The sequence below is a fragment of the Octopus sinensis genome, linkage group LG7 (genome assembly GCF_006345805.1).
Source record: "Octopus sinensis linkage group LG7, ASM634580v1, whole genome shotgun sequence".
NCBI classification, from domain to species: Eukaryota; Metazoa; Mollusca; class Cephalopoda; order Octopoda; family Octopodidae; genus Octopus; species Octopus sinensis.
The window spans coordinates 16,669,102-16,684,101 of record NC_043003.1 but is presented as its reverse complement, the minus strand read 5'-3'; positions in this window follow the sequence as shown (position 1 = coordinate 16,684,101).

The window sequence follows — 15,000 nt, the reverse complement described above, 5'->3', positions numbered from 1 at the left end:
AGTTCTTCTCTATCTGGAGGCCTGGTCCAAACCAGACTCCCAGCAACTTAACCGGTCCCTCCGTCCAGCGCCTAACAACACTGTCTGAAGGCATCGACTTGCCAACCCAGGTGCCGAGCTGCAAGCCGACCGACTTTTCCCGGTTAATCTTTGCTCCTGCTACCTCCTCGTAAGCCTCAATAGTCTTACCTACTTCACGTAGGCGTACCACTGTGGTTACACTGATAGTGATATCATCCGCGAAAGCCGTAACAAACTCCTCTAGTCCTGGTTCTCTCGGGATGCCACTCAACCTTTGCAGTAATGGCTCGAGAGCCATCACATACAAAAGTGGTGAAAGCGGACATCCTTGACGAACCGAGCGTCTGATGCAGAACGGCTTCGAAAGGAAACCGTTCACCCGAACTATCGAGTCAATGTTGTGGTACAAAGCGATAAACCACCTGAGGAAGCCAAGGCCCAGGCCAAACCGCGCAAGTACAGTCGCTAGGTATCGATGGTCAACCCTATCAAAAGCTTTAGACTGGTCCAAATGCACCAATGCCCCACCTTTGCCAGATTTATTACCAAACTCTCTATGGTATAGCGAATAAGATGGAGGGTATCCTGAATGGTTCTGCCTGGGATGGCACATGTCTGTGCCTCCCCGACTATACCATTCGCGACACGCGCCAACCTTTTTGCTAGAACCTTGGCCAAAATCTTCACTTCTGCGTTTAACAGAGTGATGGGCCTGAAATTCTCTAGAACGTCTCCCTTGTCCGGGTCCTTTCTGACCAACGTCACTACTCCCCGGCGCACAGATCTGGGGATAAACCCATTCTGTTTCCAGTTCGCGTACACGTCAGTCAGTAGTTGCCCGAACAAGTCTGGCATACATTTATACAGCTCGTACGGAAGACCATCAAGTCCCGGTGACTTACCCGCTTTACAATCGGCCAAAGCCTCCATCACCTCCTCAAGTGTGATTGGCCCTTCGCAAGACTCCGCATCCGACCCCGAGAGGCACGGCAGCCCGGTAAGAAAGTCCTCGAGGGCTCTCCCACCACCAGGACCGCCGTCACCCCCGAACAGCTGGGCGAAGTACTCCCGAAAGACCTCACACATTTTCTCGGGTTCGTTTATCAAGACACCATTTTGATTCGTCAAAGACCGAATAGAGGAACTATTTCCTTGCCGAGCTTCCACCACTCGGGCCCATCCAGCGGCTTTGATTCCTTCACTTCCCATTGCACGTAACTTAGCTCTGGTAATACTTCCCATGTGGTGGGCTTCAAGATGCTGGTTTAACTCCAGTCTTTTCACCCTCGCTTGGTCTGTATTACCAGTCCTCCAGGCTTCTTCTAGTTCCTTAACTAGACCATCTCCTATTTTACGTCCCTTCTTAGCTAAACTTATGCTAAACCTAATAGACTCATATTTGATGGCTCTTTTTAGGGCGTACCACCATTTGTTATTAATGATGGTACCTGTTAATGCCCTCTGTATTAACATCTTGATCCGCTTTCTGTACTCCTCAATCGCCAAAAGGGACGTATTGAGTTTCCAGTAGCCAGATCCCTGTTTATGCAACTTATCTACCGTCAGTTTACAGGTAACCATCTTGTGGTCACTGTAGCTGACTAGAAAAAACTGTGGACACTCAACTATGGACTTATCTTTTTCTCTAATTAAAATCCTATCTAGATATGTTCTGGTAGACCCGTCACTATTTGACCACGTCCACTGTGGAGTGTTCGGGTGCTCCAACCTATATGGATCTGCTAGCTGAAATTGACTTAGCAGATCCCGAAAACCTGTGTTACATTTTCTGTTCATGTTCGAGCTTGAGCCAACACAATCTGTGTGTGCTGCACATATTGTGTTAGAGTCTCCTAACACTACTAGTGAATGCGACGTGGCTAGGAACTTTCCTAGGCCACGAAAATATTCAGTTTGCGGGCCAATAATGTTTGGTGCATAAATAGCGACCAGCCTGATTGTCTTGCCACAACTGAATGTCAAGTCGAGAACGACCAGCCTGCCTTCTGGGTCAGAAAAAACCAACTTTTTCTCGGCTACCCGGTTTCTTTTTAGTAGGACCAACACCCCACCCCCACCTCCCGCCCGACTCGGAGAAACGTATTTCTCGTAGCCGTTCAGGAGGGGGAGCAGATCTCTTGGCCCCTTCACCCGGGTTTCTGTTGCAACAATTACATCCAAATTTCTCGACCTGATGTCATTCAGAAAGCGTCCTTGCTTCCAGCTTGACAACAGGCCATGAACATTTAAACAACCAATGTGAATAGCCATCACTTACCTGTTTAATTAGGATTGTCCGGTGGAGGGGGACCCTCCACCTTTTTTTTATCCAGGGTCGGAGGTGGACGGTCTTGGGAAATAGATTTGTCAAAATCCCGTCTCACCACCGACACAGAATTATCAGGTGGAGGGGGAATCTCCACCTTTTCCTTTTCTCGCGGGATCGGAGCTGGTAATCAATGAAATATCGACTTGTTAAAATCTAATCTCAATGAAGATACAGTCTTTCTGTACTTATTTTGTAGAATTCTATAAGTCTTATTTGAGACTTCATATATGTCGTAATTGATAAATTCCTCTGAAAGGTTATCAATTTTTTTTACAGTCTTTATGAGTTGAATGTCTCTCATGAGCTCAGTATCTTTAGTGTATACGGCTATTATGCCTTTTTCTTCTTTTTCTCTTCTGGCAGTCTTTTTTGGTCGTTGTTCTGTAGTAGTCGCCGCTCTCGGCTGGGTTGCTGGTTGTATTTTTCTTTTGTTTGTTGTTTTTTTCTCATCTGTTTCTTCTTTATCTTCTTCCTCTTTGTCTTTTTTCTCCTCTTCCTCCTCTTCTTCATTTTCCTTGCAGTTCCTTCGAATGTGGCCTAATTGACCACATAAAAAACATCGAGGTTTTCGGCCCTCAACAAACACCACGAGGTTCTCCTCCCCTACCTCAATAGTCTCAGGAATTGTTTGAATTATTTTAGGGTCCGCTTGAATGAGAAGATTAATTGTTTGACCATCCCGGCGTGGGTTTTCCGTAGCGGTAGCCTGGAGGAGAGTAATTTTTTCTACCTCTCTGATTAGGACTGCCGCCAACAACCACATAGGTTCGACCTCTGGCGGGACCCTTGTAATTTTTATTCGCGACGTCCTCATCCCCATATAATAGGGTATTAACTCCACGTCGTTCGTTTTCAACGTTTCAACTGAGTTCTTGTGTGCTATTTCTTTATTGGTGAACCTTACTTCCACCGTTCCGAATTTTTTTCCTCTTCTCAGAAATACTACGTCGCCCAATATTGGCTTTAAGCACTTTTCTATTTTCTCTTCTGACATTCTTTCAATTTTTCTATTTTGTAGACAATATGTTTTGAAAATTATTGTTTTTTGCTTTTCTTCCTGTAATAACTTTTGCGGAGGTTCAATTTTCACACTGTTGTCAGTTATTTCCATCATTTTGCTGTATTTCATAATTTCGCTTTTATTCGTCGACAGTATCTGGGTTCCACCCCCAGCAGCCAACGCAAAACTTTTTTTTCCATTTTTTGGTTCTATCTGGATGCTAGGCACATCAATTATTCTCTTCGACACAATGCCTTTGTTCTCTGGCAAAGTCGGAAACTCTTCTGGTGAAAGTTCTGACGAGCTCTCAGACACATCTCCAAAAATATCAAATATATTATCCTCTCTGCTATTCCTTCTTGTAGCGGGGGAAACCCCTATTTCCTTGTCTGTAGTTGGCTCCTCGCCGGACATGTATTTCCTCCTCTCAACAGGAGAAACAAGTATTTCTGCTCCAACGGTAGGCTCCATGCTAGACGACATTCTTCCCCCCAAAGGGGGAATGAACAACGCGTGCTACCACAAGCACTAAGTGTTTTCAATTGAAAACTCAAACAGTTAAGTTATTCAACAGTTTAACAAGAAACAACAGTTGTTAACAATATTAACACCACGAAACAGCAATTCTTACTTCACGAACACATGTGCGACAGACGAAATACGGCTACGCATTTCGCCCGGCGTGCTAACGTTTCTGCCAGATCGCTGCTCGTCTATCTATATATCTGTCTGTCTGCCAGTTTACCCACTTCACCTTATCTTCTTTTTTCCACCCTTTCCACCACAAATGCACTCAGAAGCACTCATAGATTTAAACATCCTGTGTGCATTTCCTGATTTCACATCCTTTCTGGTTCGCTGTCCTTGCTCATATAACCATGTTGTGCAACATGAACCAACAAGAAAACCTCAAAATGATCGCTTGACCGGCTAAAATACAACAATCAAGTTCTCCCACCAATTCACCCAAACAACACCATCACCACAACCACTACTACCATTATCATCACAAAACGACACGTTTGACAATCGAGTCTAATTGTTCTCAACCGGGGTCCATATGGCTCTTGGTGGCGGGGGGATCCATAAAAGTCTTTGTTAAAATTTATGTGCATTAAATTGCTTGTGGCCGCGTGGTAACAATCTAACCTCCAAATCATATGACTCCGGGTTCAGTCCCATTGCGTGGCACCTTGGGCAAGTGTCTTCTACGATAGCGTCGGGCCGACCAAAGCCTTGTGGGTGTATTTGGTAGACGGAAACTGAAAGAAGCCCGTCATATATAAATATAGGTACAGGAGTGGCTGTGTGGTAAGTAGCTTGCTTACCAACCACATGGTTCCGGGTTCATTCCCATTGCGTAGCACCTTGGGCAAATATTTTCTACTATAGCCTCGGGCCGACCAAAGCCTTGTGAGTGGATCTGGTAGACGGAAACTGAAAGAAGCCCGTCGTATATATATATATAATATATATATATATATATGTGTGTGTGTGTGTGTTTATATGTTTGACAACCGATGCTGGTGTGTTTACGTCCCCGTAACTTAGCGGTTCGGCAAAAGAGACCGATAGAATAAGTAATAGGCTTACAAAGAATAAGTCCTGGGGTCGATTTGCTCGACTAAAGGCGGTGCTCGAGCATGGCCACAGTCAAATGACTGAAACAAATAAAAGATAAATAATAATACACCAGATATTTTAATTTTTGTAAATACAATTCTTAATAATATTTAAGTGTAAAAATGCAGTCGAATTTTTTTAAAGTATACATTGAATGGCTACGGACGAGGATGTCCATAGGCATAAAGTGGTTGAGAACCACTGATCTAGTCTTAGACACTGAACGATATTGGATGATCAAGATCAAAATGCTGCTGATCGCAGATCAGGCAGGGCTAACTTGGGGCTAAACAATAACACCGCGACCATCATTTTACTAATCCAATTTACTCAAATCCAATCAGATGATACGGTTTTCATTCAGTTGTTTGCCTTACTGAGTTCGCTCTCGAATCTTCAGAAACTATTGAAGTTAGACATTATGGATTTTTAACATAGTTTTTAATAATCGAACAATCTACACGAAATATCTCCCTGCACATGAATAGAAAAAATTACTTGGTATAACTTTCCATTTACTCCAAATAACCAGAAATGTTGGTAATATTTCTCTCTTTCATACAAAATCTACAAAGGCGCAGACATAGCTACGTGGTTAAGAAGTTTGCTTCGTAACCAAGTAGTTTTGGGTTCAGTCCCACCATACAGTAGCTTTGGTGAGTGTCTTTTATTAAGCCCTTAAGGCATCTTCAAGGAAGCGTGTAAAAGCTGGACGGACGAAAAGAAGGTACGGCTTCTTTTAAGGAAATTATCACCAGCAGAATATGAAATGTTTTGTAATTAAATCTTGCCGAGAAAACCATCCGAAATTTGTTTCGAGGAAACAGTTAAGCTATTATCAAAAATATTCCGTGAAAGAAGTTCGCTATTTAATATTCGCTGAGAGTGTTTGAATTTGAAAAAAAAAAAAAAAATATCCTGTCACGTGTATGTGTTTGAAAATTTTCCTGTACCACTTGAAGACCAATATTGTTTCGTTTACGTTACGTCTCCATAACAGAAACAGTTCAGCAAAAAAAAAAAAAAGCGATCAATACAGCCCAGAGTTAAAATAATGGAGTTGATTTGTTCGACGAAAACCCTTGAAGATCGCAACCCAGTATGGCCGCAATTCAATGAATGAAACAAGTAACAGAATCAAATAACAAACGAAAAAGAATAAGTTATATCATTATATCTTTTCTTTTGCTTCTTTCAGACAGTTGACTGCGACCATGCTGGGGCTCCACCTTGAAGGGTTTAGTGGAACAAATCGGCCCCGGTACCCATTCTTTATTTTTTTTTTATCTTCAGTCTGATACTTATTCTATCGATTGCTTTTGCTGAACCGCTAAGTTGCAGAGACAACGGTTATCAACGGAGAGAGACAAATTCACACACACACGCACACACACGCACACACACACACACACACACATACGCGCACACAAATATGTACATACATATATACGATATAATACACACACACACACACACATATATAATATATATATATATATATATATATATATATATATATATACGATGGGCTTCCACGCAGTTTCAGTCTCTAAATTCACTCACAAGGCTTTGTTCAAAGAAAATATAGCACAAGCTACTTGCAAAGAGACCTCTTAACGGCACAGTTGTGTATACACACACACATACGCACACAAAGTAAAATTCAAATAGTTTATTGATTTTTATTTTACCTTACCTTTCGTATTATTTTTCGAAATTTTGCTGACGAACAAGGTATTTTGAAATTTCGCTTGAAGACAAGCGACATCCGGGTTACATAAAAAACTATATCAATTACACGAAAAACGAAATGAAACACAAGTAACTTAGATAATTTACACAAAATACAATTTCTTTCAGGCATTGGACGCTGTGCATGTTCAATTGTGGAAAGTTTCAGTTTACATTCACACACACACACACACACACACACACACTCGCACACATTTATACATATATTTGAAAAAAATGAGTAGAACTTTTATTTTAATCATAATAATAATGTTTACAGTGAGTTACTCTGATATAAGGTTCGAGCTTCAAGTAGCCGTTTTCAACCTGAAAAATGTATGTTTTACTGGTTGCTTAAATAAAAAAAGAAAAAAATAAGGGAGAATATAAAAGAATATATATATATATATAAAAGAATATATATATACAAGAACAAGAAGAAGAAGAACAACAACAACAGCAGCAACAACAACAAAAGAAATACACGCATAAACATATATACGCATATACATTTTCATATATACATATACATGCATATTCATATATATATATATACACACATATATATATATATATACACACACATATATATATATACACACATATATATATACATACACGCACACACACATATATACATACACACACATACATAAATACATACATACACACATACATACATGCATACATACGTACATGCATACATATCCATATATATATATATGCACATACATACACACATATATACATGTATATATACAGTAGAGGCAAGACGTTATTACTGTTCACTGATATTTTTTCCTATCATGTCTGTAATAGATTTGTGACTATTCGATAGTACAGAAGTATTTTTGACTTCTATTTTTAGCGATGTAGGTGCTCATGTAGTGCCTTTGCGTATATATGTACATATCGTATGTATATATTTTATTAATTTGCCTGTACAGCTGATAATTCGCTTGCCACTCGTGATGGTATTTTGATAATACCATTCCTATATTTATATATGTTGGGGCACATGCCTTAGTGGTTAGAGCAGCGGACTCGCGATCGAGGGATCACAGGTTCGAATCTCAGACCGGGCGATGTGTGTGTTTATGAGTGAAACACGTAAGCTCCATGTGGCTCCAGCAGAATGTGATGGCGAACTTCTGCTGACTCTTTCACCACAACTTCCTCTCACTCTTTCCTCCTGCATCTTGCAGCTCACCTGTGACGGATGTCCTTTTAAAATGTTTTGGATGTGGGAAAATTCGATACAAGAATTCACAATGTTGGGTGATATAAAAATGATCGAATGAAAAAAATTCGAGAAAAACGGTATTGTCAACACAAATGCAAAGCAAAGCAGAAAAAAGAAAATTTGTTTCTATGAAAATAAATAATGTGAATACGAGACTACAGTTGGACACAGCTAGTGACATCGCAATAATTAACGAGGATACAGGGAAAAAATTGGAAGGCCTACATTGAAAAAAAAACTGCGAAAATGGCGAGAGATATCTCAGGAAAACTATTGCGATTTTTGGGTGAAATGATTAGTGAGGTAAGATTTTGTGGGAAACTTTTGAAGGCATCAAAAATACGACGAACCTTTCTGGCACAGACTGGATAGAATTGTTTAATTTATAGAACATCCCCATAAATATTTTTTGCAATAATGTAAACGGTTGTAACGCCAGTTCAAATAAGGCGTCGGAAGATTTAAAAAAGATTTTTTCCTGATAGTTTTTTTTTTTCGGAAGAATTTGGTAAATGCACTAAGACAAAAGTAAAATTTTAAGTGAAAGAAAACGCTGTACCGGTACTTAAACCGAAGCGAGCTGTGCCTTTCGAGGATTTGAATCAAGTCAGCGAGTAATTAGATAGGCTGGAAAAGCGTGCGCATTTCTACTGTTGATAACATGAATTAGTCAAAAACAGCGGACGAGCTTTACACAGTACCCTACAAGGTTTCTACAGGAATATGATTTAACTGTGTGTGTGTGTGTGTGTGTGTGTATGCGCGGGCACATACACAAGTGTGCAAGTATATATCTGCGAATCGTTGTGTTTGTGTTTGTCCCCTGACATTGCTTAATTGTATCGGTGCTGGTTTGTTTACGTCCCCGTAACTGGGCGGTTTAGCAAAAGGGATCGATAGAATATGTACTAGGCTTAAAAAAATAGTAATAGGATCAATTTGTGCAACTAAGCCGTTCAAGAGGCTGTGTACCCTAGCATGGCTGTTGTCCAGTGACTGAAATAAAGAATCTTTTCTACTCTAGGCACAAGGCCCGAAATTTTGGGGGAGAAGGCCAGTAGATTATATCGACTCCAGTGCGCAACTGGTACTAAATGTATCGACCCCGAAAGGATGAAAGGCAAAGTCGACTTCGGCGGAATCTGAACTCAGAATGTAAGGACGGATGAAATACCTATTTCTTTACTACCCACAAGGGGATAAACACAGAGAGGACAAACAAGGACAGACAAAGGGATTAAGTCGATTTCATCGAACCCAGTGCGTAACTGGTACTTATTTAATCGACCCCGAAAAGATGAAAGGCAAAGTCGACCTCGGCAGAATTTGAACTCAGAACGTAGCGGCAGACGAAATACCTATTTCTTTACTACTCACAAGGGGATAAACTCAGAGAAGACAAACAAGGACAGACAAAGGGATTAAGTCGATTATATCGACCCCAGTGCGTAACTGGTACTTATTTAATCGACCCCGAAAAGATGAAAGGCAAAGTCGACCTCGGCGGAATTTAAACTCAGAACGTAACGGCAGACGAAATACCGCTAAGCATTTCGCCTGGCGCGCTAACGTTTCTGCCAGCTCTGCTCAACTTTTTCTGTCATGGTCAATGCGACGATCACACACTATACACCTTTATTCCAAGCACTGCTGTAAACAGCAGAAGTGAGCTAGAACGTTAAAACTTTGTGCGCATGCACAACAGACTTTAATCCCTACCTGTATCAACCGTGCTTCAGTTTTGTTACTATGGCACCATCCGGATACTTATTGATCATACCACACACACACATATATATATATATATATACATACATATATGTGTCCCCGCTACCGAAACGGTAATTATTTCTACGCCAGCTGCTATGTTGTTGTTGTTTTGTCTCATTTGGTCTAAAGTCGTATGACAACCACCGTTATATATATTTTGTTTATTCATTACTGTTTTCAATTTCGTTTTCGTCTCTTGTATTCACATCCGTCTTGTGCGTTCACATTCCTGTCTTCTACCAAGAAATCTAATGCTTACAGCTTAGTTTTTTTTCTTGGGGCTGGCCGAGTTGGAGCAATATCAGAATTGAACAGCCGAAATTTGCTATGATGATTCGGTGTCTGACTGAAGATTGAAGGCTTCGAATGATTTGTCTGTGTTCCGTGTTCGTCCCTTCCTGTATTTCACGTTCATTATATATAAAAACATTCATTCTTATATATATATATATATATATATATATATATATACATATATATATACATATATTTACATATATATATAATATATATATATATATATATATATATACATATATATATACATATATATTTACATATATATATATATATATATATAATATATATATATATACATATATTTACACACACACATATATATGTGTATGTATATATGTATATATATATATATACATACATTTACATATATATATATATATTTATATACATATATTTACATATATATAAATATACATAACCTATATACATATATATGTATATATATCTGTGTATATGAATGTGTGTGTGTGTGTGTGTGTGTGTGTGTGTGTGTATTTGAAAGAGCCGTGTGCTTTAGGTATGTTTTTTTTAACTTCCTTTATTAGGTTTAAACGGACGAATTTGATTAGCTGAAGGCTTTTGACGGGAATTTTACTCGGTAATCGCATAAGTAACACAATATATTCGGGGTGAGCAACATGATTCATAAACGGAAACTTGATTTATTCAGAGGGAGAAAAAAAAATTCATTCACAGGATTGCCTTCAGTATGTGTCCCCCCAAAAACTAAGTCTTCCTTTTATGTATACTTCCTATCACACCATTTAATTGAATCATCTTAGTCGCATCTGAGAAAGTTTAGATCTATTTCTGAGAAACCGATGCAATCGTTAGATGAAAACGATACTTTGTTATACACTGAGAGGCAGTTGTTTGAGATAAGTTTACACGTCTCACTCACGATGTCATTAAATTATATTCTCGTTGAAAGAAAATGCTGTCTGTTGTTTGTTTATTATCTATATTTAGTACTACATCAGACGATATAACGAAGTCACGCGTTTATTGCTCTAAGGCACCGGATCTTATCGGGATTTTCAGTGCGTAACTGTTATTTATTTAATCGACCCCGAAAGGATGAAAGGCAAAGTCGACCTCGGCGGAATTTGAACTCAGAAAGTAATAGCAGACGAAATACCAATTTCTTTATTGCCCATAAGGGGCTACACACAGAGAGGACAAACAAGGACAGACAAACGGATTAAGTTGATTATATCGACCTCAGTGCGTAACTGGTACTTATTTAATCGACCCCGAAAAGATGAAAGGCAAAGTCGACCTCGGCGGAATTTGAACTCAGAACGTAGCGGCAGTCGAAATACCTATTTCTTTACTACCCACAAGGGGCTAAACACAGAGAGGACAGACAAACGGATTAAGTCGATTATATGGACCCCAGTGCGTAACTGGTACTTATTTAATCAACCCGAAAGGATGAAAGGCAAAGTCGACCTCGGCGGAATTTGAACTTAGAACGTAGCGACAGACGAAATACCGCTAGGCATTTCGCACGGCGTGCTAACGTTTCTGCCAGCTCGCCACCTTTAAAGACAGACGAAATACCTATTTCTTTACTACCCACAAGGGGATAAACACAGAGAGGACAAACAAGGACAGACAAACGGATTAAGTCGATTATATCGACCCCAGTGCGTAACTGGTACTTATCTAATCGACCCCGAAAGGATGAAAGGCAAAGTCGACCTCGGCGGAATTTGAACTCAGAACGTAGCGGCAGTCGAAATACCTATTTCTTTACTACCCACAAGGGGCTAAACACAGAGAGGACAAACAAGGACAGACAAACGGATTAAGTCGATTATATCGACCCCAGTGCGTAACTGGTACTTATTTAATTGACCCCGAAAGGATGAAAGGCAAAGTCGACCTCGGTGGAATTTGAACTCAGAGCGTAGCGGCAGACGAAATACCGCTAAGCATTTCGCCCGGCGTGCTAACGTTTCTGCCAGCTCGCCGCCTTAAAGTTAAGTGTAATAATCCTTTCTACTCCAGGCACAAGGTTTGGAATTTGCAGGAAGGGGTTAGTCGATTAAATTGACCCCAGTGCTTGACTGATACTTATTTCATCGATCCAGAAAAGAGAAAATCTAAGTGGATTTCTCGGAACTTGAATTTAGAATGTAAAAACCGAACGAAACGCCGCTGAGTGTCTTGTCCGGCGTGCTGATAATTCTACCAGCTCTAGAACAAATAATAATAAACATAGCTTGTTGTTATTGAGGGCACTTGGGATGACAACAAAAGGAGCAAGCAAATAGGGAGGCCAAATTCCTGGCAACTCAAAAGTAAGTGGTTTGCAAAAGTATTTATGGACCCTGAAAGGGTAAAAGGCAAAGTCGCCCTCAGCAAAATTTCAACGGAGAACGTAAAAACAGGCGAAAGACGGTGAAGCATTTTTGTCTGGTGTGCTAAAGATTCTTCCAGCTTAGGGAAAATAACAATAATAATTTCTTGAGTGGCTGTGTGGTAAATTGCTTGCTTACCAACCACATGGTTCCGGGTTCATTCCCACTGCGTGGCACCTTGGGCAAGTGTCTTCTACTGTAGCCTCTAGCCCATCAAACCCTTGTGCGTGGATTTGGTAGACGGAAACTGAAAGAAGCTCGTGTGTGTGTGTGTTTGTGTGTGTGTTTGTGTTTGTGTGTATGTGTGTGTGTGTGTGTGTGTTTTTGTGTGTGTGTGTTTGTCCCCCCAACATCGCTTGACAACCGATGGTGGTGTATTTACGTCCCCGTAACATTAGCGGTTCGGCAAAAAAAAACCGATAGAATAAGTACTAGGCTTACAAAGAATAAGTCCTGAGGTCGATTTTCTCGACTAAAGGCGATGCTCCAGCATGGCCGCAGTCAAAATGACTGAAACCAGTAAAAGAGTAAAGAGTATTAGCTATAAAGAGCAATTATATTCATCATTCGTGGATGCAAAATACGAAACGCTAAGACTAGAGATACCTTCATAGAAACAATGCACTTATAAGCTCATCATTCAACATGATATATGAAAGTACGTGGCCTAGTGGTTAGAGTACATGGTATACGATCGAAGATCATGAGTTCGATTCCCTGCGGTGTGTTATGTCCTTAAGCAAGGCTCTTTATTTTACGTTGCTCCAGTCTACTCAGCTGGCAAAAATGAGTAGTACCTGCATTTCAAAGGGCCAGCTTTGTTGCATTGTTTCACGCTGCATCTCTTTGTAAACTACGTCAAGGGTACGCGTGTCTGTGGAATACTCAGCCACTTGCACGTTAATTTCACGGAAGGCTATTTCCGACGATCGTATCAACTGCATCCCTCGTCGTCGTTGTCGTCGTCGTAACTGACGGAGAACCAGTTTGAATTCAACGTGATCCTTCCTTTTGTTTTTAATGCGGCAGTTTTATTTGAGGTAGATGTGGCTGCTTCTATATCTAGCAGGCTGATCGACGACATATAGTGTCCATCATTTCACAAGCTGGTGAAATTGCTTGTCTTCGCTTAGTTGCAAATGATAAGTAATCAGACACATAAGAGCAGTGTTGCGTTTGAACTACCACCGTAGAAGGTTAGAAATAAAATCCAGCAATCGTAATATATTCCTAGCTCTTGACATATTCATACCTGTAACCATTGTTGTTCTACAGGTTAAAGAATCAATTAATTAATTAATTCGTCTATGAAACCATAATTTAGTTTACTTTACGCAGGACGAACAATAGCGTTATCAGAAAAATCATTTGTTTTGAAAGAACTTCAGACATGCTCAGAATATTTGCCGTTTATAATACAAAAGCTGCTCTGAAAACAGTAATAATAGACAAACTACTTTACCTAAAAGAATCCCTGGGTCATTAAATTGTTACATAATACAAGTAATATTGCACAGTAATTGTTCAACGAGAGAACTTTACAAAATTTACAAATTTACAAAATTTATAAAATAAGAACCAGTAAAGAAACCATTTTATTCAATGAAATGTATGATTACCCAACTCCATATCACAGACCAAGAAAAATAAGGTAATGTTTGAAGCTATTTCTTAAAATTCGTTTCAATTCGTTTTCTTTTTTAGCTATCTTCCTTTTTAGCTTTTGTGGTTTTGTTATATTTTTTCTTTATTATGTTTGTTATTTTTTTCATTTTAAGGAGTTCATTTATTTACTATAAAGGAGGTGGGGGGAAACTGGTAGAACAATTAATAGCATGCCGTTCAAAATGCTTACTCTCTTTTACTCTTTTACTTGTTTCAGTCATTTGATTGCGGCCATGCTGGAGCACCGCAAATCGACCCCAGGACTTATTCTTTGTAAGCCTAGTCCTTATTCTATCGGTCGCTTTTTGCCGAACCTCTAAGTTACGGGAACGTAAACACACCAGCGTCGGTTATCGAGCGATGGTGGGGGGAAAAACACAGACACACAAACAGATATACATACATATATACATACATACACATACACACACACATACATATATATATATATATATATATACATACATATATATATATATATATATATATATATATATATATATATATATATACATATATACGACGGGCTTCTTTCAGTGTCCGTCTACCAAATCCACTCACAAGGCTTTTGTCGGCCCGAGGCTATAGTAGCAAACACTTGACCAAGGTACCATGCAGTGGAACTGAACCCGATCCCTGTGATTGGTAAGTTAGCTACTTACCACACAGCCACTCCTGCGCTTAGCGGCGTTTAATTCAAACTTTTCGTTCTGAGTTAGTTCAAACGCCTCAGAAGTCGTCTTTGCTTTTCGTCCTTTCGAGGTCAATGAAATAAGTATCAGCTGAAAACTAGGGCTGATAATCGGCTTCCCTCTCCCCTCAAAATTGTTGGTCATGTGGAAAAATAAGAAAGAATATATTATTGTCCTCTTCATCCTTTGCTCTTGTGGCACATAAGTGAAATTATTATTATTATTATCATTATTATTATTATTATTATTAATAATAATAA